Genomic DNA, 27,561 nt, shown 5'->3' on the forward strand with positions numbered 1-27,561 from the left:
GCCAATCAGAGTGAGCATGCAAATTAACCCCAACCAAGATGGCTGCAGCCACAGAGAACAGGAGGGAGGCTTGGGTTTCCCTGGCAATAGAGGAAGCCAAGCTTTCCACACACCCTGGCCAACCCAGGCCTCCATTCAAGAATACAAAGTTTCAATTGTAGAAAGTAAATAAATTCCAGATACTAGGACCTCTCTTGGGTCACCAGGGGGCATGGCTGGCCTGCAAACCACTATTAGGCCCCTCACCCAGGCCACCCCACACCCCAAGGGAACCCCCACCCTGATCCAGGACACCCTTCAGGGCAATCCAGCTGACCCCCACCCTGATCCGGGACACCCTTCAGGGCAATCCAGCTGGCCCCCGCCCATGCACCAGGCCTCTATCCTATCTGATAAAAGAGTAAAATGCAGATTGACCATCACTCCAACACACAAGATGCTGCCCCCATGTAGTCAAAGATCCTGCCTCCATGTGGACACAAGATGGCCAACAGGGGAGGGCAGTTGGGATGCACTAAGCCTACAAGGGAGGGCAGTTGAGAAGGACCAGGTCTGCAAATGAGAGCAGTTAGAGGTGATCAACCCTGCAGGGGAGGGCAGTTAGGGGTGACCAAGATCGAAGAGAAGGGAAGTTGGGTGCAAACAGGTTGGCAGGGGAGCAGTTAGACATCAATCAGGCTGGCATGGGAGTTGTTAGGGGGTTATCAGGCTGGCAGGCAAAAGCAGTTAGGGGCAACCAAGAAGGCAGGCAGGTGAGTAGTTGGGAACCAGCAGTCCTGGATTGTGAGAGGGATATCCGACTGCCTGTTTAACAGGCAGTCGAACATCCCTCAAGGGTTCCCAGATTAGAGAGGGTGCAGGCTGGGCTGAGGACACCCCCCCACCCCATGCACAAATTTCATGCACCGGGCCTCTAGTTACCTAATATTTTACATATATGGGCCCAGTGCTCGAATTCATGCACCTTGAAAGAAACTGTTGGGCTTCAAGGCTGCGGTAGGCACAGGGGTGGGTCTTGGTCCATTCTCCATGCCCCTGCCTGACCCCTCCTGCCTAGGCCCCCAGTCCCTTGTCTGCCAGCAGCCTCACTCCCACCGCCACCCCTCCCACACGTTAATGGCACTGGCCCCTCTTGCACCCACTGATGGCAAGGAGCAATTGGAGCCAGTGCTGCCCTGATTGCCCCTGAGGAATAGGGAGAAATGAGGAAGCCCTCAGGCGTAATCGGGGCCAGCAGCTGCTGCTCACACCTGCTGACAGTGCCAAGCAATTGGGACCAGCTCCAGGCACCAGCAGCAAGTGTGAGCAGCAGCTCTGGTGCTAGTAGTGGGTGCAAGTGGCAGCTCTGGCGCTGGCAGTGGGTGAAAATAGGACCAATGCTGGCAGTAGGTGTAGGCACTACCAGCAGGTGCGAGCAAAGAATTTCCAGTAACCACCAGAGGCTCATCCTGATGACAGCGACCGATGCCCCACCTTGGTCTGGCTCCACCACTCACCTGCTCCACCATCTTGCCGTGGCCAATGCCTACCGTGTTCTTCACTCTGCCACCTGCTGTGGACACTGCCATGTTCTGTGTGTGTCCCCTGGTGGTCAGTACACATTATAGTGACTGGTTGTTCAGCTGTTTGGTTGTTCAGTTGTTCTGTCATTTGGTCTATTTGGGTTTTATGTACATAAATTTTATATATGTCTTCTTTATTATCTGTCTATCCCCCATAAAAAAAAAAAATGGAAACTCTATCAGAGCAGAAATTGTGCCTGTTTTTTCACTATTCTATTTCTACTGCCTAGAATAGTGTCTGGCCTTTTGTAGAGGCTTATATATCTGCCAATTCACAAAATGGATGAATGTTCGAGACACTTTTACAATAAATTGCTAAATATGTATTCATATGTGTGTGTGCATGTGTTCATATGTGTACAGTGTATATATAAGTATAGTTTATTTATGTCTGTTTGTGTATATGTGTATAAAAATGTAATAGTTGTTGAAATTTTAACAACTGTCAAAAGCATTCATAAAGATATTGATGCTTGAAGGACAGAGAAGACCCTCCTATACAGAACTCTTAAAACCTTTCTATGATTTCTTCATCCCTGCTCTTTTAATTTTATTCTTGCCTTTTAATTGGAGTTAGGTTTCCTTCTCTTTTTTCCATGGTAGTGGTTCTATACTAGAATCTCTGTACTTACAAAATGCAAAAATTATATTAATAAAGAGAATGGGGCTACTTAGGTGTTTTAAGCTAGAGTGATGGAGGGAGGTTGCTATTTTATATTAGCCTCAGAATCCATTATACTTCCGGTTGCTCCAAATTAAGAAAAATTTTATTTGTATCGGTATTTATTAATAATAAACTTTAAATAAATATCTCATCTTATGGGCTCAAAATATGGTCCAGTTCAACTGAAATGGCAAGAGAAACTTTACCCCAGAGTTCACATAGCTTAAGCAGATGTGGCAGCACAAACTTATGAGTAAGTGCTGTCTCCAGTGAACAAACTTTTGGAACCAAACAAATATATGCTGATGTTGTGAATTATAACGTTTTAATAGAAAAAAAAATTCTTAAGTGAAATTGCTTTAGTTTATCCAAGCCATAGCAGAGACCTGCAGAAAATGTGGCAAAGCTTTGTCTGGAAGTGTGTTGTCTTGGTGACCTGTTGATACCTTCTTCCTGTTTGCAATTTCATTGCTTCTTAGCCAGAGCTCACATCACAAAGGTGCCCAATACAAAGTGCTATGTGAATTTCAAAATGAAAATAAATGAGGAGTTCAGCCTAATACTCATGTTTCCTGCACATACACATGCGCACCCACACAGGAGAAGAACATGATGCTGCCTGATCAAAGGGCTGGTAGCAACTTCTATCCTTTGGATGGTTTCACAGGTTTGACTTCATAGACATTTTACTAAAACTTGGCCATCTCTCTGTAGCCCCCTTGAACACTACAAAAAGCATTGGGACCTTCTGTTCTTAATTCAGCTCTTATCATCATTGAAGTCTCAATCCTAGCAACATACTCATTGGATCTTTCAATGCAATAATTTTTATTTACTCCGTTTTAATAATAACATCCATTCCACATATACAGTTTAGCATAGTATGCTCTTAGAATAAAATGCAAATACCTTGCCTTAGTCTCCAAGATTGGGGTCATGTCTACTATCCTGTCTCAATTTCATGTCTCACTAGCTCTTACCAGCCTCCAAACATTTTTTTCCCACCATCTGTCCTCTGCTCTTGTTGTTCCTACCTTTTGGAATGGTATCTTCATTAGTTAAATTCTTTTTTAAATAGCACCTCCTCTGAGAGGTCATCCCAGTATCAGCTCATCTTTTCTCTGTCATATTCACTCTACCACAATTGATCTTTTTCCCCCTGGTACATCTAACAGTCTTTAAATATATTTCTTGTTGATATTTTTTTATTTGGGTATTTTAGAATCTGGGAGGTCTAGGTCTAAATCCCTATTCTGCAAAAACAACTGTTCTGTGTGACTTCAGACAAATCAACCTGTCTCTGTGCCTGAATTATATCAGCCATAAAATGAATGACTTTGTTTACAGGATTGTTAGGAGGATCAAATAAAAAAATATATAAAGTAATTAGCTATTACCTCACCCCCTGTAGGCATCAAGAATACTATTCCTGAAATACATCCTATTACATTTCTAAGGCCTAATGTCCCAAGCAAGGGTAAAGTTAACTCTATCTAGACCAAAGAATGTCCTAAAGTAGAAATGCATAAATAAATCCGTTTTCCATAAGGCAGAAAAAGAGAGTGATCTGACATGTAGGGGAGGCAGGAACAGAATAGAATTGGAGGGAGGCAGGAACAGAGAAGAAAACAGGGCAGAGGTCAGCCTGGGGCGGGATGGGGTGGGGGATCTCCACTTCTCTTTGTCCACACCCCTTTAGGCGAACCTTGAGAGAGGCAGTGAGAGAAGATGGTTAACAACTCTATAGGTTTAAGAAACTACTAGAATACTGACATTAGGCTCCTTTCTCCTGAAAGCCTTTCGGAGAAGACATGAATCCAGAGCATCCAGCATGGCGTGGGAGCTCATAGAAAAGCAAGAGCACAGGGGCAGCGCCTCCCCTTCCCCTCACCCCCCACCCCAATCTCCCACAATGGAGGCAGGTGGGAAGAATGTGGCTGCAGGTTTCTCAGTCTCTCGGTGATGCTGAAAAGGCCAGAAGATCAGAAAGAAGACAGTCAGGAATAGGAGGCTACAGATGCAGAGACCTGTAGAGGCAGAGTTCCTGTCCATAGATGTACACAGAAGCTCTCAGCAGACACCATGCAGAATGGTTAGTATCAGAAATGAGGCAGCAGAGCTCAGGCAAGGCCAGCAAGAATGCAGGGACACCCCTGAGGCTCCTTCATCTCCACTATGATGTTAGACTCTGGCATCATTAGATGAAGGGAAAAAGAGCAAGAAGAAATCACAAAGGACCACTATTTTCCCCAAATAAGCTATGCTAGCATGAAAGAGGCTGTTTGAAATCAGTCAGAATTGCATTAAATCAGAACATTAAAGTATCCTCTCCCTTCTTCATTCTCACTTCCACTACCAAATGAGAAATTAATCCTTGAAAGACAATAAAAACAGTTGTAATTCTTTGCCAATACAAATACGAATGAGTATACTTCAATACCCTCTATTTGTTCAAGTTTTTAGTATTATTGCTATTGTTCTTTATTGCTATATTTGGTCATTTTGGCCCATAAATATGGCAGTTTTCAATGGTTCAAAGTAATAGATATTAATTGCTACTGTTATGAAACCAAGATATGGATGGAAAAGGGGTTCCTTGCCCTCTGACCCAAAGGACACCGTATCTGAAAGTTGGGCTTGGGCAGTCTGGAAGGTCAGGCAGTCTGTGCTTGGTGTATTCTCTTCCCAGAACACTTTTCTTTCTATAGCCATTTCCCCTTCCCACCATTTTTCCATTTGGATCACCCAGTGGAGGCAGGAGAAAATCAAGCAGTGTGCTTATTAGCTTGAAGTAGTTTCTGACAAACAAAAAGGGTTGCTTCTTTAAGCAGAAAAGCCTTCCCTGATAGTTGTAGTATGATCAGGCTGAATATTGGTTGAAAATATAAGGTAAGCCACTAACAATCTCATCCTCTGAGGATGGTATTTCAGTGTTTCCAATTTTACTTTCTTCAGGCTTGAAGTTTGTGAAACAGATAATGTCAATTTAGGCTCTTCTTGGAACATAGTGAACATATATCAGAATATACCAGAATAGATGACTTTATGCTCCTTCTGGGCTCGTCCCCTCTCTTCGGCTGGGAACAAGCTGACCCACAACTCCCTAGCTCCTCACCAGTCATAATGTCATAGAGTCAGAGGCAGATCTGGAAGCCTTGCAGCCATGGCTCGGCCACACCTGCCAAGTCAGAATTGCTCACAAACCATCCTAGAACAATTATACTGTTTCAGCTCACACACCTCCAGCAACAAGGAGCTCACTTCTACTTCCACTATTTGAGAATGTCCTTCCATATGTTAAATCACAGTGTGACAATGTGTGGAGTTTGCTAGCCTGGGTTTCATGATTGGTGAGATAAAAGATCTCATCTAACTCTCTGTATTGCTAGCTAGTTTATGAATATGAGCAAAGGCCTAAGCAATTTGTGGTAATGATTAATTAAGGAACTCCTAGGTATGTAGGATCCACTCAATTAACACAACACCTTAGTGTATTACACTATTAGTGTAGTTCTACCTTCCAGTGTGACAAACAACAAATCCAATCATCTCTTCCACTTTAAATATTTGAAGATAGCTGTCACTGGCCTCCGAGTGAAATGTCTCAGTTCTTTCAGTTGCATCCATAAATTTTAGAATTCCATTCTTTCACCTCCACTCCTTCCAAAGGTTTCTACATTTCCAGGAGTTCTCTCCAATCCAAGACTGCCCACCTCGGTCTTGGGCAGGACAGTCCTGGGGTCCAGTTCTTTTGTGAATCAAAGGAAACTTTCTGTCTGCTTCCCATCTTTTCAGAGCCCACTCGACTCTTCTTTGAATTTCTCTCCCCCAGTGCATTCCTGTCCTTTCTCAGTTGTTAGCGAGAATAAGGCAACTTTTGATTGATGGTAGGTGTATCTGTCAATGGGTGCAGACCTGGAGGCAGTGTAGTGTGGACTACGGCAGATGCTCAGGAACTGACATTAATGAGTGGCCAGTGGAAACCTATAAATATCTGTAATTGGGGAAACTGGGATTATCATCAGATAGAAGCACCAAAATGACCCTCCTGAATATGTCTCTAGATTGCATGTAGGTCTAATTTGCATATAATTTCCTCCTGAATGAGCCTGAGCTAACCTTATTTCTCATCTTTGTAGATGTGCTAAGCTCGGCTTTTGTAGCAGGCTAAGTTTGTGAACAGCATCTAGGAAAGTTGAGTACAATCAAGAAGAGGCACGTAGCTCCATGGAAGATCCCAGCCTCAACTTCTGACCTGAGACCTGCTGGGGACCTCCAGCCCAGTGCTGACCATGTTGCTGCAGGAGCCCTTAGGCTCCTCACCAAGGAAACACTGGGCTCTTCCCATTCTGAGCAGGACTGAGCAGACAGCTTTGGAGGAATAGGAGGAGTTGTCTGAAGTTGTCACACATCTTCACACACCTCCCTGACTTCAACAGCACCATGAAAGTGCAGGCAACTCTCTGTGTGTATATATGTGCTTCAATGTAAGCAAAAGTGCAATATTTGATCTCTGTCTCAAGACAATGGGTTGTTAAATGTAGTACAATTCTGATGCCTTTGCATGGCTCTTTGAAATGCTAACTGGCTGTGGTCAAATTTCACCACAGTTTGAAGGCCTGCGTTAAGGAGATACATCTAAGGCTTATATAAGTAAGTCTATAGTGCTTTTATTCTCCATTATAATCCTTAGGACAAAGTGTAAGTTAAGAGAGTTTTACCAAGGCTCTAACTCCCCAAACTTTTCCCTGCCTCAGAGCCTTTGTACTTGTCAGTTCCTCTTTCTAGAATGTTCTTCCCTCACCTCAGAACATTCTTTTTAGAATGTTCTTTCCCTCAGCTCTTCCAACATTCTCAGAAAAACATTTCTTGACCAACTTATACAAAGTAACCCTCACTTCCCAGTTTCTTTCTGTCCTATAATCTTGTTTACTTATCTTTTTTAATATATTTTTTATTTACTTTAGAGAGAGAAAGACAAAGAGGAAGAGAGAATGGAACATTAACGTGACAGAGAAATTGGTTGGTTGCCTTCTGCACTCTCCCTACTAGAAATGGAGCCTACAATCTGGGCATAGACCCCTACTGAGAATTGAATCCATGACCTTTTAGTGTATGGGAGATGCTCAGCCAACTGAGCCACACCAGCCAGGGCCGTAGTATCTTCTTTAATTCCTCATGGCACTCCTACAATCTGAAATCAGCTTGTTTATTTGTTAATTTTTTACTTCTCTGACTAGATTTTTAGCCCCTCAAAAGTGGAAGCCTTGTCTGTGTTTTACCCCAGTGTCTTGTACAATAAGGCACTCAATAAATATTAAATGAATGCTACTATCACAGTCTTTTAAGATTCTTAATGAATAGGAAGGAAAAATCTTTCATGAATTCCAAGTAAGAAGAAGACAGAAAATAAAGCAGAAAATGGAAAAATTATTAACTGACACATTAGCTTGAGATTGAAACGACCAGAAAAGTGAAAATATGAATGTTTAATTATAAAATGTGAGCAAAGGCAGTTTTCAGCTAGGAGCAGTATTATGTCCTCCAGAAGCAGATGGAGTCTAAAATGCCAAGGATGGTTATTTCACTTCCCGTCAAGACCTGTGCCCAGTTTCTTGCTGAAAGACAGCATGATTTTTCAATCCCTCCCAAGAGCCCTTCAATCAGAAACATTTCAAATCAAAGCACAGAAAAAGTCAGGAAATCCTTGCCATGTTCGGCATCTGGGCAGAAATAAGAACATCTGTTCTCAGCATGAACCCTATTAGCTTCATCATTTGGCTTTTAACAGCAACAAAAGTACAATTATGATACATGGATGTAATTGGTGGCAAGGTAGCAATCCGTGCTCTGCAGCAGGCGGCATGCTCCCGGCAGACACGGCTGCCATGGAGGAACGTCCGCATGCTGAAGGGCGAGAGACATGCCAGCAGCAACAGCTCCGGCACCTGGGGTCAGACACAAGCTTCCAGAGGCAGAGACAGGAGCAGATAGATGAGGATGAGAGAGAGAGAGAGAGAGAGAGAGAGAGAGAGAGAGAGAGAGAGAGAGAGAGAGAGAGAGAGAGAGAGAGAGAGAATGAGAGGCATGAAGAGCAGCCATATAAACCTGAGCCACACAAAAGAGCATAGGGGTGAGGAGAAGGGGCACACACAGAGAAAGATCACTCTGCCTGACAAATAAATGGAGCAGCAGTGTCCCAACACAGCAACACCACTTTCTAGATGTGTGACCTCAGGCAGAGTGATCATGTAGACACCTCACTGTGTCTGGCACTCAGCACAGACAGTAGCTCTTCACATCATTAAAAGACAATATGTTCCCAGTGAACACGGAGAAGCACTGTGTGTTGGGGAAGGAGATAGAAAGGTAAAGTGGCAAGGAGCAAGGAGAGAGGGAAGCATTTGGCAGGTGGCAGACCTGGGAGCAAGAACCAGAGAGGCCAGGGATGAGGATGGAAGTTGTGAGCAGCGGCAAAGTGAGAAACCAAGAATAGCTGGGCTGCTTGGGACCCAGAAACCCCCATTCACCTCAGCATTTCACTCTCAGATAGCCTCTCAGGATCACAGTAATGATATTCCTGATAGCCAAATGAATAACACGTTTCATTATGTGCAAAATAATCTATATAAAAGGTCCAAGATTTATATAAGTTAGAATATCTTTTAAAATGACTTCTTATCAAGTTGTCAAAATTTTATAAAAGATATGTAAAGGGGGGTTTGTTTTTAATCTATAATAATAAAAGTATAATATGCTAATTAGACCTGATGTCCTTCCAGATGTCCTTCCAGCTGACCTTCTGGACAAAGCCAGGCCTGTGAGGGAAGCCCTGGTCCCAGGTGCCTGCCTACAGCTAAAAGGAAGCCTGGGTCCCGGGTGCCAGAGGGAAGCCAGTGTCTGCACTCGAGGGGAAAAAAAAGCCTACTCTTGTAAGAATTTCATGCATCCGGCCTCTAGCATAAAAATAAAAATAAACAGACTATGCAAAGTGTTCATACTCAATGACTAATAAAACTGAGGAGCTGATGTTTATATTTATTTGAAGTCCCTTCTCTTGGAAGATGCCCTCCTAGCATATGAAAATCTGTTTACTCTTGAGCAAGTTGCCTAACCTCTCTGAGCCTCAACATTTTCATGTGCAAAAGAAATATAATAGTAGAACGTTCCTCATAGATAATTGTAAAAATTAACAGAGATGATGCATGTGAACAGGTCAGCACAATGGCTAGCACATTTCTTGTTTGCAGTTTAAGAGCCAGCAAGACAGATGGATGTGAGAAGCCACCTAACACAGCAAGAAAACCCCTCCCAGGCCCTCACTTAATGGAGCCTGTGGCGGGGCCAGACCCCATGAAGATGACTGTGAACATTTGGGCCTCAGCACAAGAGCCTGGCACTGGAATGCTCAGTTCACACAGTGAAGTCCAGGCCCCCGCTATTAAAGTCAATGAAAATGAGAAGCCAAGAATCTTCCTGAATTCTGCCAGGCCCTTTTCAGGATCCAGGGTCCTATGTCTCTTCTTCAGGTGTCTACAATAAATAAGTAACAAGCCATTAAAAACATAATGAAACAGAAAGATGATTTAGAGGGCAGGTATTGAAGTTACATGGAGAGACATCAATTTGTATCCCAAGACTTGCATTAACTAGCTGAGAAGTCCTGAACAACTAACCTCACTCTCTGAGCTTTAGTTTTCTCATCTGAAAAAAAAAAAAAAAATGAGGCTAGATTAAATGAGAGTTCATGCAAACTATAGCCTAATACCTGATACTTAATATGTGTTTAATGAATATTAAGTGTCATTAGTATTTGTGCCATTGTTTCAAAATTATTAGTTAAGAAATGCACAAGGATGGGACATATTTCAGATCATTTTTGCTTCCCAGATTTTGGCTTATGTAATTACTTGCATAAAAAGAGCCCTTATCCCTTCTTCATCTTCCCTCCCCTACTCCCAACCCCTGTGTCTTCTCATCTATGAGCCCTGCAGCTACCTATACTGATCCTTTGGACATAGTCCTGCAGCTACCTATACTGATCCTTTGGACATGCATTTGTCCTTTCCTCTTTCCTAGACAGTTCCTCAAGGGCATGGAATTGTCCTTTCTTAGCTCAGTAGCCTTTCCAGTGTCTGAGATGCTGCTTCCCACATAGTAGGTCTTCAATACTGCTTGTTGAGTGGGATTCTTACTTTAACTCTGGCAACATAAAAAAATGAATTATTGATTTCATGGGCTGAGATCTTTGAAGATTTTCAAAGTCTCAGAATCACTATCTAGTCAGAAAAGTTCAAAGAATGAATTCATTGACTGGCTTATTCTGCTCTCAAAAGTCATTTACACTTCAGTCAGCAGAGGCCAGGGGAAATGCTGTTGATAGGGGAGCTTTTTTCTCTTCACAGACTGTCTATTTCTGGGGGAGAGAACCATCCCCTGGTCCGTACTTTAGTATATATGAACACCATGAGCAAAACACTGCCCTTTCTGTGGACCATAGTGCCCTGATTCTTGCTCTGTACAGCAAGGGACTGTGTCATTGCTGGTCTGTACCACCTGGCCTGGTGTGGGGAAGATTAGGGACCTATTCTAGGCCCTCACTCTCCTTTCTGCACTAGAGGTTTGGGACACTTGTCTACTCAGGTGCCAAAACCTACAAAGCTTAAGTTGACATCTCCTGGGAGGTTCCACTCACTATGTTCGCTGCCTCCTTCCAGATTCTTTTTTTTTCCTAATGTAACTAGTTATGATTTATTATTAGGTTTTTAGGGTGGATTTGGTGCTACCTGGATGTTAAGTATTGTCATTAATATCAATTAATTATGATGCATAGTCCTAATAACTGCATACACATACACACACACACACACACACACACACACACAAATAAGAAAATTCTGAATGCAGTACATTAATTAAGAAAGCCACATTATATACAGGTTTTTTGAAATAATCTTTTATTGCACCGACTTAAAATTTTATAGCTTTTTCTGGGCTTCCACATAAAACCTACATGGTAAGGCTATTGTGCCAAACCAGCCAGAAGATAGGGAGATAAAGAGAGTCGCAGATCAGAGCCCATGAGGGAGAAATGGAAAAGTCCATGCTCTGATGGCATTGGTGACAGACCAGACAGCCCATTGTCTGAGAAGTTATCAGTCATCTGTTGCTAACAATAAAATGGCAATAAATACATATTTATCAACAATTGAATCTAAAAATAAATGACCAAGGAATCTAGTGAATAAAATAAACTGGTGAATAAAATAGAACCAGAGGCTTGGAAACATGGAACAGACTGATAAACCTCAGAGGGAATCAGGGAGGGGAGCTGAGGTGAGTTAACCAAAGATCTTATATGCATGTATACCAGGTGTACCAGTTAATAATGTGGATTTTGTAATAAAAGAAAATACAATAATTTCAAGAGAAACATCAAAAGTGCTTTATTCAAAGTAATGTCCATCGCTAGCTACACATTTCCCCATCTTTCAGTTAATTTGTGAATACCAACCCAATAGAACTTTCTTGTTTTGAGGCATACCATTCAGAGACCCAATTTTCCCTTCTTCATATGTTTTGAAATGCTGCTCAGAAGTGCATGTGCCGTTGATTAGAACAAGTGGTAATCTGAAGGAGCAAGGTCTGGTGGGTTAATACTTCTCAGCCAAGATCTTTTAACATGTCTTTAACTAGTTTTTAAGTGTATGATGGTGCGTCATCATGAAGCAAAATTACATTGCCGTGCCTCTGGCCCATTCTGGTCGTTTTATAATCAAAGCATGGTTCAAATTGATTATTTGTTGTCAGTAGTGATCAGTATTAATGGTTTCACTTGGCTTTAGAAGCTCATAATATATCACACCTTCCTGATCCTACCAAATGCAGAGCATTATCTTCTTTCCAACAAGATTTGGCCTTGCAGTCAATGTTGAAAAACCCATAATTTTGTGCATTTGGGTTTCTCAAAATAAATTCACTTTTCATCACCAGTCACAATTTGATGCAAAAAAAAAAAAAAGACTTTCTTTAGTACCATTAAAACAACATTTTACTAATGACTTTCAATTTTCCATTTGTCTTTTGTTCAGTTGATGTGGCACCCATTGTCCTTCCTTTAAAATATTTCCCATTGCTTGTAAACTATCAGAAATTATTTGCTGAGCAACGTTTAATCTTTCTGAAAGTTGTTTTTGAGTTTTACACACATCTTCATCCAATAATGCTTGTTACTTTTTCAGTTGACCTGGATGTTCTTTGTGTTTCACATAGAAATCATCACTTTTAAAGTGTTTAAACCAGTGTTCACACATATCTTGAGATGGAGCATGTTCACCATAAGTTTCCCAAAGTATATAATAGCTTTCAGCAGCACTTTTCTTCAAAATAAAGTAATGAATTAAAACTTCCCACAAATGCTCTTTTTTGGCATGAAATTTGACATTTTTAAACATAAAAATATCTATGATGTTAACACCTTCAGCAAATTTGACATATGAAGTTTTGAAGCTTGTTGTCAATACAACAAAATAGCATACATATCAAATTGCACATATATCAGCATATGTGTAACTCCATATATTGAAAAAAATCTGCATTATTAACATCCACCTGGTATCTTACCTGTGAACACAGACAATAGATGGTGAAGGCCTGGTGTGGGGCTGGAACTGGGTGGAGGGAGAGAATGAGTGGAAAGGGGGGACATATGTAATACTCTCAACATTTTTTTGTAAAACCATCAAGTGACACCTCCAAAATGAATTCTTGCAAAACTTACAAGCAAACTGGAAGTTAGTCTCAGAGCTTCTCAGAAATAAGTGCAAAGCCAAGAGCTGGGGACTTAAGCAGCTGTGGATCAGACCGTGGTGCTGGAAATGAACAATCTGCCCCTCAAGCTCTACACTGGGAGGGACCCAAGTTCCCAGAAAGGGCAGTGCTGGCCAGCCAGACAGCCCAGGAAGTTTGCTCTCAATTATCCACCCCCTATGTAATTTCAGAAAAACTTATTCTGTAAATTGCAGATTTTTTGACACTTAACTCAGGAAAAATGAGTTGTCCAACAGTGATTTCATGCCCAAATAAACCTGTCATCTTCATCCTTAACCTTTTCTTCCCCTTCTTACCAAAGAAAAAGGATACAGATATTTTTCAAAGAGAAAATAAACTCCCAAAGACGAAAGATTTAAGTTTTTAAGTTTCCTTAGTGTTGAAACTAAGAGGAGGTTCTCAAGTTGGCAAAACACTTCCCTCCCACATGCCTATTAAATCACCACCAGATCCAAAGGCTCTGACTCAGAGAATGTGTAAGCCCAAGCCTTGTCCCATAAACACAGTGTTTCCAAGACCCATGTTCTAGATTCCTTGCAGTGCAGTGCAACTCAGGGTCGGGGCAAATAAGGTAAGGAGACCATTCCAGTTCAAATTCTGAAGCTGTTTTGTTTTGTTTTTGTTTTTGTTTTTCTATTGAAGTTCAAGTAGAAGCCAAAAGGACTGTTCTTATTATTGTCTCAAACTAAACTGGTGACAACTAAGAAGTATGAGCACTTGGCAGAATTTCAACCTCCAACAATAAGCAAACTGTGTGATACAGTTTTGTGTTGCTTTTATATAGCTTTTCTTTTTCTACCTTGTGATATTCCAGAAACATCTGGGCACTTTGTCCATGCCCCCTTCCAGGACTGCAGGAGCCACCCTGGTGGCCCTCATGGAAGCCTGGTGAGGCTGTGATATTCCGAGGGAAACAGAGGCTCTCCACACAGGGAGCACTGACAGGCCATGGAGCTGGCCCAGGAGCAGGTGTCCTCTTTCCTCTGGGATACGTCTACTGCTAACCTGCCCGCTACAGGAATTGTGATTGGAACAAATTATCAAGACTGTCATGAGAGTCAAGGATGACTTTGTGAATGAAGGGCACTAAATAGATTTAAGAAGGGTTATCTTCCTTCTTCCTTTTAATCCCAACTTTACTTCCAATGTCTAGGATTGACATTATTTGCTTTCACATGTGTTTACTAATTCACTCAACATCACATCCTCCTCCCACAATTCCCTGGTCTGTTTTCTCCATGACCCAGAGTTTTCCCATCCCTCTTCTTCAAAACCCCCTACTGTGTGTACCATTTTCTTTTGGCTCTATTATCACTCAATGGAAGCCAAGTTATCTAATAAAATAACTTCTGCTAATGTGCTAAGTCTCCCAGGAAACATATGCATTTATCAGTTTCTGGAGAACATGTGTTAATCCAAGAAGTGATTATTAAGTGTGAAAGATGAGGGTTTGGTATTTTGAGAGGACATGAATTATTTAGTGGTAAAGAAGGAGTTAATCAGCTTAACTGACAGGGAAGGGTAAGGGTAGAGTTTGCCTCAAGCACAGGTGCAGAGAAACTCTGCCAGGACCTCACTGACATTCATCACAGCTTTTGCCTATGCATGGCCTAGTTTTTATCAGCTTCTCTATGTGGCCGGGACCACGCCCCTGGTATGTGTAGGGCCATGTGTCCTAAAAGCTCCTATTAAGGCAAATAGCTTATTTCTTAGAGTTTCAGAGAAAAACTCTAATTGGCTCAGTTTAAATAACATGCTCATCTGGGGGCCAATTACTGTGGCCAGGAGATTTGACCAGTGTTCTCATTTTCTAGTGCTACAACAAATAGCTTTAAATAGCACACAAATATTATCTTACTAGAGGCCCGATGCATGAAATTCATGCCTGGGGGGAGGTGTCCCTCAGCCCAGCCTGCACCCTCTCTAATATGAGACCCTCAAAGGATGTCTGATTGCTCGTTTAGGCCTGATCCCACTGGGCAGTCAGGCATCCCTCTTATAATCCACGGCGGCTGACTCCCAACCACTCACCTGATTGCCTGTAATGCTTCTGCCTGCCAGCCGGATCACCCACTAACCATGCCCCTGCCAGCCTGATCAACATCTAAACTGCTTCTCTGCTGGCCCAATTGCCCTCAACTACCTTCCTCTGCTGGCCTGGTCACCCCCAATTGCCCTTACTTGCCAGCCAGGTCACCCCTAACTGCCCTCCTCTGCAGGCCTGATTGTCCCCAACTGCCTTCCCTTTTAGGCCTAGTCCCTCCCACCTTCTCTCTCCTGCTGGCCATCTTGTGGTGGCTATCTTGTGTCCACATGGGAATGGCCATCTTTGACCACATGGGGGCAGTCTTCTTGTGTATTGGAATGATGGTCAATTTGCATATCACCTTTTTATTAGGTAGAATAGTTTTAAAGGTCTCAATAGACAAAAGTTGAGGTGTTCAAAGCATATATTCCCTCCTGTAGGTTCTAGGGAGGAATCCATTTTCTTGCTCATTCAGTTTGTTAACAGCATTTATTTTTCATGCTAATAAGATTGAGGGCCCTGATTCCCATTTCCGTCCTCATCTCAGGCAATCCCCAGCTTCTAGAGCCCACTCACATTCCTTGGCTCATGGCCCTTCTTCTATCTCCAAATCCGGCAATAGCAGGTCAACTCTTCATACTTCAGATCTCCTGTGTTTTTTGTTGTTGTTGTTGTTGTCACATTCTCCAATCTGTCTTCTTTCCTTTTCTACTTTTAAGGCCCCATGTGATTTTATAGGCCCACTTAGATAATCCAGGATAATCTTCCAATCCTAAAATCCACAACCCTCTTTCCATCTATAGTGTCCATTTTGCCATGTAATGGCAAAGTATAGTAAACAGCATACTCATATATACATGGCAACAAATATGTAAAACATTCATATGTTCTAAGGTTAGAGCATCAATGTGTTTAGGGCAGGGGAGTGAGAGAGGGAATTATTATATTATCAGAACCAAATTTTGATTGTATATTCACCTGTGTAGCCAGGGCATGGGCTGGTATGATTGACAGCTCCAAAATAACATGTAGAAGGGGAAAGAAGAATAAATTCCCTAGTGAAAAACAGAATGCTATTAGCAGGAAATCAAAGGGAAAATTAGGGCAGAATGGGCCTTATTTAGCATTTAAGTAACTACTCAGAGGTGTTGATGGGCTTTTTCAGTAGAGATTTTAATGTTACTAATGGCAAGTGTCTAAAACATTTTTTTAATGATTAAATGAGAGGAGAGGCAGGTCAGAGACAGAGAATTCAACTTTTCCAAGTTTATATATCCACAGTGTTAGGACTTTTGGGGGGCTTAACTATGAGAAAAAAATAGTGGAAACAGAAATTACTCATAGGAAGTTAGCCCAAATATCACGCTCACATAGAGCAACATAGGACAGCCAAAAAACTGGGGACTAGAAAACTCATGTCCTCATGACCAGAGGAGGTTTAGATAGCAAGGCTAAAGATAACTATCATGTACAAGATTCTGGAGTGTTAGTTGGAATATATTGGTTATGATTCAAACTCATGTACCCATCCACACAACCTTGGGTAGGTTTGATCTTGGGCCAGGTTCATCTGCAGTGAAAGAAGAGAGTAAGAGTATCAAGGATGTCAATGAAGTGACTAAACAAGCTCCCATCCCATACTTACTCCTGAAATCCAGAACCAACTGTGGCAGGATAGTGAGAAGCTAGAAAAAAATATTGGGTAAGTGGAATGGGGAAACTGAGACAATAAAATTAAACAAGGCCAAACAGTGTGGGCTTGCAGCCAGTCTATGAATTGCAAGACCTTATCTTCCCCAACCAAGGACACTTGAGAGAAAATGGTTTATATTTTTCCTCTATAACTAGAGAATATATAACTTAAGTCACCTGGACTAAGAAAATAGGGAGCAAAGACCCAATAAGTGCCAGCTGAGCCAGCTAAACTGAAGGACAGATGAGGTGTGGGGACAAATAACAAGGACTCCGAATCAGTTGAGGAGGGAAGGAGTGGAAGGGAGAAGTTTATGTCACCTACTGAACAAAAAAGTCAGCAGTTTTGGAAATTGCCAAGATAAAATCTCCATATGTTCTTCCAAATTCTGGGAAAAGCCAGAAGGTAAAAGGGGGGCTTTGAAATCTAGTCTATTCTGCAAGGAAATCTTGAAATCAATGGGGGTGAAAATATAATATCCTTGAATCTCCATCAGGCACTGTGCTCAGATAAGCTGACTTGCCTGCTTGTGCTTCATGCCAAGTGCATTCTTAATAAATTAATTTGCTTTGCTTCTGTAATAAATTTGCTTGGTTTGTTTCAACACTGCTTTCTGTCATTCATCTGAATTCCTTCTCCAGAGCATAACAAAAGCCAAGGATGGGGGACTACATTAGCTCTCCAGTAATACAACCACAATACTATCCCACAGAGTCCTGGCCATTTTTAACAGTAGCTATTAATTGATCAAAGTCGAAACATATATTAAAATCCCTTGGAAAATTGGACAGGTACATGCAACAACAACAACAACAACAACAACAACAAAATGAAACTAGACCACCAATTTATACCATACAAGAACAAACTCAATGGGGATAAAAGACTTAAATGTAATTCATGAAACCATAAAAGTCTTAGAATAAGCCTTGGGCAGCAAAATCTCAGACATCTCTCATTAGCAATATATTTACCAATTCATTTCTTAGGACAAAGAAAACTAAGGAGGAAACAAATGGGACTACATCAAAATAGAAAGCTTCCACTCAGCAAAAGAAACTATCAACAAAATGAAAAGAGAGCCCACTGCAAGTAGAACATATTTGGAAACAATACATCCAATAAGGGGTTATGCCAAGAACCAATTCCAGCATGTGATAATTACAAGAGTTTCACCAAAAGGTTGGTGAAGCTTGGGCAGCTACACAAGGGTGATCCACATATGTAGTTTACCTGTTGGAAACGGCTAAACAGCAGTTCCCCCAAACCTGAATAGGATTGTTAGCTGCCAGATAGCTCAGGACATTTTATTGCCTCCTGTTGGCCAAACACCTGAACAGCTGTAGGCTATTCCCCAAACTGACAATGCTTCTGTACCCTTTGAAACCCTACTCTTTGAAGTTTATTATTTCCACCTTGCTTTAGGACTAATTGTGTTAAATAAATATCATGGGGTCCTTAGATGAGGTGAGTCTTCAGTTCCTTTTAGCTGAAGATCCTATGACCCCCAATGCCTTTCAAAATTATCTTTCGTCCTTGGACTCCTTCTTGAACTTACATGCAACCCCTTTCTCCAAAATGCTGAACTTTTTATAAGGCTGGAAAAAGAACCCAGGCAGGGTTAATTTCCAAAATTTATAAGGAACTCATACAACTTAACAAAAGGAAGGTAAACAATCCAATTAAAAATTTGAGCAAAGGACCTACATAGATATTTCTCTAAAGTGGATATACAGATGGCTAACAGATATATGAAAAATGCTCAAAGTCACTGACTATCAGAGAGATGCAAATTAAAACAACAGTGAAATATCACCTCACATGTATCAGAATGACAACCATCAACAAATCAGCTGGTGAGAATGTGGAGAAAACGGAACCCCAGTACACTGCTGGTCAGAATGCAGATTGGTGCAGCCACTGTGGAAGACAGTATGGAGTTTCCTCAAAAAATTAAAATGGAACTGTCATTTGACCCAGTGATCTACTTCTAGGAGTACATCCTAAGAAACCAGAAACACCTACCAGAAAGGATATATGCACCCCTATGTTCATAGCAGTGCTATTTATAATACTAAGATTTGGAAACAGCACAAGTGCCCATTAGCAGATTATTGGATAAAAAAGCTTTGGTACATTTACACAATGAAATACTATCCTATATAATATTTGCAAGAGTAATATGCAAATTGACCCTTATGCCCTCGCACAAGATGGCTGCCCCCATGTGGTCAAAGATGGTCACCACAGATGGTTGGCAGGGAAGGGTAGTTGTGGGCGATCAGACCAGTGGGGAAGGGCAGGTAGGGGTGACCTGGTCAGCAGGAGAAGGCAGTTGGTAGCGACTGGGCCTGCAGGGGAACAATTAAGTGTCAATCAGGCTCAGGCAAGCAGGCAAGTGAGCAGTTAGGTGGGGTGTCTGACTGCAGGTTTAGGTCAGATCTTTATCTGCCTGTATTGACCACTCATTTTATGGAGTTGGACCTCAAGAAGTAGGCAGTTTTTGAAAACAAAGTCTGTCTTCATAGAGGGCCATTCCCAGAGTAAGCTGATGATAGAGGGATGTCAGCCAACACCACACTCAGAAGCTGAAAGAATAGTTTCTCAATCCTGCAGGAAGAGCTGGGTGGAGCCACATACATAGGAAAAGAAACAAATGAGCCCTCCTAGTTGGTGTATCTCTTAGTGATCAGCAGTGCCCACTGATACTCCTTTTTACAGTTTGCTGCCACTGCAAAGGCTATCCTCTGAGTCTTGTACAATCTGTAGCTTCTTCAGATGTTGACCCATGGCCAATTTTCTGGTGGTACTCAGCAAAAGAAACTACCAACAGTGGGAGACATAGCTGATTAGGGCAGATTCATTCTGGTAGATAACTGTCATGGATTATGTTATATTAATTTTATAGCAAAAAGTGTAGGTGGAAAAATCCATATAATGTCTGTTATGAAAATATAGCATATTGGTTTATAAGGATGCCATAAAAAATACCCCAGATTGGGTGACATACACAACAGAAATTTACTTTCTCACAGTTCTGGATGTTGGTAGTCCAAGACTAAGGTATTGGCAGGTTTGGTTTCTCCTGAGGTCTCTCTCCTTGACTTACAGATGGCCTCCTCCTCAGTGTCCTCATAAGACTTTTCACACCAGTCCTATTAGATTAAGATTCTAGATTTATGACCTCATCTAATCCCAATTACTTCTTTAAATGCCTCGTCTACAAATACAGCCACATTGGAGGGTGAGGGGTGAGTTTGGGGTAAAACACAATTCAGTCCATGAAGACAGTGTAGAAAAATCCTTATAATACACACATTAGTCCATAGATGAATGAATGGTAGATTGTAAATTTTATAAATGGAGGCCATTCAAAAATATATTTAATTTTTTTTTTTTTTTTTTTTGGTAATGAGTAAAGCACTCTCCTTGGGTGCAAAATTTAAGGGGGTGAGGGACTAAATTCAACAATCAAGATAAATGCTATTTTTAGCTGTATGTTTTAAAGATCAAAATGAATGTAAAAAATGCACGATAAGCAAAATATCAAACATTTAATAAAAATGGATCAGACTTGAATTTATACAACTCTTCCTCATTTGCCTCATTCTAAACCCTGCTCTGGCTCTCCTAGTCTATCTTAAACAATCTAAAGATGCTCCCTTAGTAAAACATAAACTCTGAAAGATCATCTAGCATTGCTTCCATGGTCTGTTGCCTGAGGACATAAGCCCATGTCAGCATTCTTGGCTCTATACTTGAGGAAAATGCTTTGATACCACCTCCAGCCCTAATGGTGGGGAAAGGCAGTGGAAACAGGCAAAAAAAATAAAAAATAAAAAATAAAAACCAAACCACACACCACCTCAGGGAGAGATAGGAAGAGACTAGGGAATTGGTAGATCTAAAGACCTAAGTACAGAATTTGAAACTTGATCTGAAGAACAGATGGAGTTGGTATTTAATTAGGACTTCAAAAACAGGAACATGCACAGTGGAGAACTTTAAATCTCCTATTGGGCTCATAGTATCTGAAGTTATCTAGATATTCGGGATTTACTGAACTCCCATGTTGCAGACAATATGATTGACAAACCTATCTTAGGGAAAAGTAGTAATAGAAGAAAAGAGAAAAACATAAGGAAAAACTATTACAGGTTCAATTCTGGTCAAGGGCACACGTCTGGGTTTCAGTCTCAGTCCAACATGTAGGAAGCAGCCAATTGTTGATTCCCTCTCATCATTGATGTTTCTATCTCTCTCCCTTACTCTCTGAAATAAAAAATAAATAAATAAAAAATCTTTGTTTAGGTGATGGGATAATGAGTAAATTATATGTTGAATTTTTATTTTTATAGTAATGTTATTTTTAAAAACACACACAATGCAAATATATAAATATAAGAAGCCTGGTGCACAAAATTTGTACAGGGGTGCGGTCCCTAGGTCTGGCCAGTGATCAAAGTGTAAGCATCTGGTGTGGAAGGGCAGGTACCAGCTGACATGGGGGCCCTTGGCAGCACCTGGGGCCCCAGGCCCCCAGCCCCTCACTCCACCTGAGTCACAGTGCCTGAGTCCCAGCCCAGAGATGTGGTGAGCGTGGCTGGACACTGCAGGCCAGGGCACAGCATGGGCCTCTGAGCTGCCAGCAGCATTGCATGAAATCTGGATGGGCAGCGCAGACCGGCTCCTGTGTGAACCCATGGGGAGCACGACCAGTCCCTGAGGTCCCAGTGGTTGCAGCCCAGTTCACTGGGAAAAGGCCATGTGGGTGCAGGGCAAGCTCCTCATGGGCACCTGATACCTGAGTGCCAGGGTGGGGGAGGGATGGCTTCCCTAGTGTATGAGTCCTGGAGTCCTAGGGCAGGGTAGCAGGGGGAGAGAGTGTGAGCTTGGCAGACAGCCCACATTCTCACCGCACCTCTGTCCCCATCATCACCCCCACCCCCAGGTAGCCAACACCCCCCATGTTCCGTGCCACTCCCTGGTGGTCAGCGCACATCACAGTGAACCGTCAGACAACTCCCAGTTTCCCAGAGAACTAGTGGTCCAATGACCACCTGAGGGCACAATTTGCATATTAGGCTTTTATAGGATAAGAAGGCTCAGCTAGTTCTAGAAGCACAAGAAAAGGAGACCCCACTAAAGCACAGTGGGAAATAGTCTGGGTCACTGTTGCTCCATAATAAACTAACCTAAACTCAGTGGCTTAAAACAACCATTGTACCGTGCTCATGGGTTCTGTGGGCAGGAATTTGGACTGGGCACAGAAGAAACAGCTTGTCTCTGGTCCAGTGTGTCTGGGACCTCAGCTGGAAAGATCTGAAGTTTGAGCTGACTCAGCTGCTGGGAACTGGAATTATCTGGAGATTCCTCCTCATGTTAACTTGCCATGGAGGAGGGAGAGGTCCTAGCAGCCACAGGCAGTTACCATTTCTTACTGAACTGGAAGAAATCAGCTCTGTTATTTTAAGCATCATTCCCTTCAGGTGATTGCCAGAATGAGTCGGTGTGGCCTCTCTCCTCACTGAGAGTCCCATCCACCTGAGGACACAAGACTCAGGTCAGCCCTGGCCCCCTGAGTCCATCTGCCACCATCAAATGCTTCCCTTTGGGGCTTCCTGGGGACATCAGTTGACCTGCCTCAACCATAACCTTCAACAGCCCTGAACACCATGTTGGTGATTTTTCTCCCTTAAAAAAAAAAAAAAGAAGAAAAAATCTAAATGGGGGAGAGGAAGTCATGAAACAGAACTGAAAACTAAAGAGAAAGGAGGGAAGGAAGCCTTGATGGAGTAAATTAAATGACATCAAAGATGACAATCCAAGACCAAAGTACTGTGGTGATGGGATGGTCGTCAGGTTTGTTTTTCAGAAGCTGGGCCACTTTTTCCCGGTGGTGTGTAAGAACTGAGAGGTGGTAAATAGCTGGGTTGGAGGCACGGTCACTCCTCCAGGTTGCTAAACTTTTTGCCTCCATGTCATCTTCCTGAGTTCACACCAATTGTCCAGCAAGAAGTGAGCCTCAAGCAGTGAGCACATTGCCCATCTTGTCGAACAAACTGCAGGGTGAAGTCTTTGCAGGGTCTAGGGGCCTCAGGATGGTAGGTTTACAACACAGGGACCTTAGCCTTCCTACACAAAGGGGTTATTTATTTAACAAACACGTATACATAGCTTACTACGTGCATGCCTAGTAGTTTCCTGAGTCCTTTGCAAATATTAGCTTAGTTAATCCTTGTGACCTCATGACCAGGCTGTGAGGGAGGTACTGTTATTAGCTGGATCTTACAGATGAGGGAACTGAGATAGGCTAGATATATCACTGCCCAAATGAACCCAGCCAGTAAGTGGTAAGTAAGGCCAAGATTCAAACCCTAGCCAGCCATCTCCCAATTCCCTGCTGGCAGCCATGGGGCTAGGCTGTGAGGCTGGCTGGCCGAGCTGGGGAAGAGCAGGGCAAAGGCGGAAGGACAGAGGAAGGCATCCAAGCACCCAGGCAGAGTGCCTTAGGCACCTGCAGGACTCCCAGAGCTGTTCTCTCCCTCCCTGAAGCCTACGGTTCTGTCCCTGCTCAACCAGCTGCCCTTCCGTGTGCCTGCATAGAAATTGTGGGGCAGAGAGCCAGGGTCACTGTGGCAGTTTGCAAACCTTGTCCTGGGACTGAGAATACTTTCTGTTGGGTCTTAAGCCTCAGGGTTCATAGAAGACCATGACCTCCGGCTGAGTGGGTGAGGGTGAGATGGGGGATGGGTGTGGGTAGGGCTGGTAGATAAAATACAGAATTCCCAGTTAAATTTGAATTTCAGAATAACTACAAATAATGTTTTAATACAAGTTTTGACTTATGCAATGTTTGAGACATACTTATATTTTAAAAAAATGTATTTCGTTTAAATTCTAATTTAACTGGGTATTCTGTATATTTTGTTTTCTAATTCTGGCAACCTTAAATTTTGGCTTTTGAAAATCTCTAAAATGCTGAGTGGGAACTCTGCTGGGAGGGCAGGTGGGCTTCCCACTGGGAGCCAGGGGGTGGTGAGCCCTCTGGGGAAACAGGAGAGCTGACTCCCGAGGTAAAAAGAGGTAGTACCCTGTGGCTATGACAGAGAACAGGAGAAAAATAAAAATAGCCTCCCATGTCTCATTGTGCCGGCCCCCAGGCTTGTATCACACATTTTGCATGAAATCTTCCTGCCCCAAAACTTTTTAATTTGAAAAATTCAAACCTACAGAAAAGCTGCAATAATACAGTGAACACTCATTTTGCTACATCTGCCTTCTGTTTCTCTCTGTGTGTGAGTACACATATGTGCAAATAAGCACATGTAGTATATCCATGTGTTTGATGAACCATTTGAGTGCTTGTGGAAGACATTGGAACACTTCTTTCTTTAATACGTCAGCATAAGTCTCCAAGGAACAATACCATAGCCACAATACCATGCATGACTACACTCGGGAAATGTGACATTAATACCATACTATTAGCTAAGTCAAGATAAGAAACATCCAAAACTGTAGAAATTTTTATAAGAGTTTATTTGAGCCAAACTGATTGAGATATTGGGAATCAAGATCCCAAATATTCTGAAGAATTACAGTTTTGCAGTTTATTTTATAGATTAGGAATTAAGGAGTGAATGTAGGAAGATTACATAAAAATGGGAAAGAACACCGTAGGGAAACCTCTAGGATTGGACTTCAGAGTAGTTAACAAGATTATGTGCTTCCCTTGAGATTGGTCACACCTCTGAGGGATCTGGAAAAGAAGTCTTCCCTGCATTTCAAAGGTGTGCCAACCTAGATGCACAAAAACAATGGACAGGGCTTGCTTAAAGCAAAGATTAAACATTTACTAAAGAAGTTATACGCCTGTGGCTTGACTACTCATTATGACCTGCCCAGTTAGGAATTATTATCAGATCATCCTGTGAGGTTACTTTCAGTCACTTGAAATTGTCAGATTTATTATAGAATCCCATTTTTTATTCACAGCTAATAAAAAGTCCACATTCAAATTCCTTTAATTGTCCCAATAATGTACACATGAAATTATCTCAATATATACTACTAGAGGCCTGGTGCCTAAAATTCATGCATGGGGTGGGTGGAGGGGATGTACCTCAGCCCAGCCTGCACCCTCTCCAATCTGAAACATCCCTCTCACAATCCAGGACTGCTGGCTCCCAACTGCTCTCCTGCCTGCCTTCCTGATTGCCCCTAACTGCTTCTGCCTGCCAGCCTGATAACCCCCTAACCACTCCCATGCCAGCCTTATTGATGTCTAACTGCTCCCCTGCCATCCTGTTTGCCTCTTCAGGCTTGGTCACCCCTAACTGCCCTCCCCTGAAGGTCTGGTCCCTCCTAACTGCTCTTCCCTGCAGGCCTAGGTCTCACCCAACTGCCCTTCCCTGCAGGCTTGATTGCCTCCAACTTCCCTCCCTTGCAGAACTGGTGCCTCCCAACTGCCCTCTCCTGCTGACCATCTTGTGGTGGCCATCTTGTGTCCACATGGGGGCAGGATCTTTGACCACATGGGGGCAGCCATCTTGTGTGTTGGAGGGATGGTCAATTGGCATATTACTCTTTTATTAGATAGGATAGAGGCCTGGTGCATGGGTGGGGGCCAGCTGGTTTGCCCTGAAGGGTGTCCCAGATCAGGGTGGGGGTTCCTTTCGGGTGTGGGGCAGCCTGGGTGAGGGGCCTGTGGTGGTTTGAAGGCTGGCCACGCCCCCTGATGACCCAAGTGGAGGCCCTGGTCTGGGATTTATACAATTTATACAGAGTTTCTACAATTGAAACTCTGTAGCCTGGAGCAGAGCCAAAACTCCTGCTTGCTCCATGATGGCAGCCATTTCTGTTGGAATTTATATATCTTCTATAATTGAAACTTTGTAGCCTGGAGCAGAGACCTAAGCCAGCCAGGATGTGCAGAAAGCTTGGCTTTCTCCATCACCGGGGACAACCATAGCTCTTACAGCTCAGTGGCCACCACTATTTCTTTTGGAATTTATTTATCTTCTATAATTGAAACTTTGTAGCATTGAGTGGAGGCCTGGGCTGACCAGGGCAGGTGCAAAGCTTGGCTTCCTCCATTGCCAGGGAAACCCAACCCTCCCTCCTGCTCTCTGTGGCTGCAGCCATTTTGGTTGGGTTTATTTGCATATTTGCTCCCGATTGGCTGGTGGCATGGCTTGTGGGCATGACTTGTGGTGTAGTGGAGGTATGGTTAATTTGCATATTACTCTTTTATTAGAAAGGATATGCACACACAAATATATATACATATGTACACATTATTGGTACAATTGGAGGTATTTGAATGTAGACTTAATAGTATATATACATATACCTAAACATTATTATTATTAACATAATATTAATGAGTATTTTTAAATTTTTAATGTAAAATTCAATCAAAAGTCCCAAATACATTTAATTATCATGTATGTTTAGACTCCTTTAATCCAGAGTGCCTACAGCATGCTAGACAACCCTTATCTAATTTCATTCCTATTGGATAAAGACTATCTCCTTTTACAAATAATGAAACTGAAGCTCATTAAAAGTTAATAGCTTACCCAGTGTCACATGGTTAGTACATGGTATGGTCAGTATTTGAACCTGAACCCTGACCCTAAAATCCACCCCGCCCCTACACACTGTGCTGAACTCTGTCTTCAAGAAATTATACAGAAAGAATAATACTGGGGTTGGAACTGAGAACTGTTCCAGGAGGTGAGAAAAGTTCCCTAGAAATATATCAGATTTTAATAAAGAAGCTGCTCAGGTTAGCAAGGCAGGCAGTGCAGTATCATGATTAGAATTAAAGTCTTGAAGTCACATAGACTTGGGTTCAAATTTGAATCCTTCTGTTTCCCAGCTATGTTCACTTTACCTTCTAGAATCTTCACATTCCCACTTATAACAGAGAATAATAATAGTGACCTTACCAAATTATTATGGCACTCTATTAAATCTATACATACAAAAGCAAGTGACCAAAAGACCAGTCAACTGGTCGTGATGATGCCCAATGACCACTAGGGAGCAGACACTCAATGCAAGAGCTGCCCTCTGATGGTCAGTGCCCTCCCATAGACAACCTCCCATGTTCCCTCCCCCTGGCCAGCCAGCCTGGATCAGGGCTGGGTGAGACAGCCCCTATCCACTCGATTGCCAGCCAGGCTGAGGGACCCCATCTGTACACAAATTCATGCACTGGGTCTCTAGTATTTACATAAAGTTCTTAGCACTGCTCTTATTAGGCATGATAGCAATGGTCTGAGTAGCTGAAAAGAGCCATGGCACAGAGATGCTGATCTAAAAAGCAATCAGGTTCACTGATTTTTAACATTCACATAAGTCAGTTCTACCACAAGAGCAGGGGAACAGCTGTAGGAAGCTGGAGGTTCAGCCTGCATCTTTGGAGACCCGTGACATGAGCTCCCCTTCCAGGCTCCAGTTACCTTTATGAGAAGGAGGGGGGAAGGGAGCTCAGGCAAGAAACTGCCTCAGGGGACTGCAAGCCACACCCACCAGAGAGGCAAGTAGAGGAAGGGGCCTCTTCTCCAGGTGTCCAGTATGACCAATGATTTCCTGAGTATTGGTGTTCGGAAGCCCAGTACCTTTGGAGAAGGTTGAGCAGGCTTCAGATGGCTAAAGTAGAAGCAGGCTGTTCTGGGCTGAAGTGTGCCCCCCCCCAAAAAAAAAAAAAAAAAAATTCACATGTTGAAACCCTAACCTCCAGTACCTCTGAATGTGACTGTATTTGAAGATATGA

This window comes from Pipistrellus kuhlii, unplaced genomic scaffold (assembly GCF_014108245.1).
Source record: "Pipistrellus kuhlii isolate mPipKuh1 unplaced genomic scaffold, mPipKuh1.p scaffold_m20_p_3, whole genome shotgun sequence".
In the NCBI taxonomy this organism is placed as follows: Eukaryota; Metazoa; Chordata; class Mammalia; order Chiroptera; family Vespertilionidae; genus Pipistrellus; species Pipistrellus kuhlii.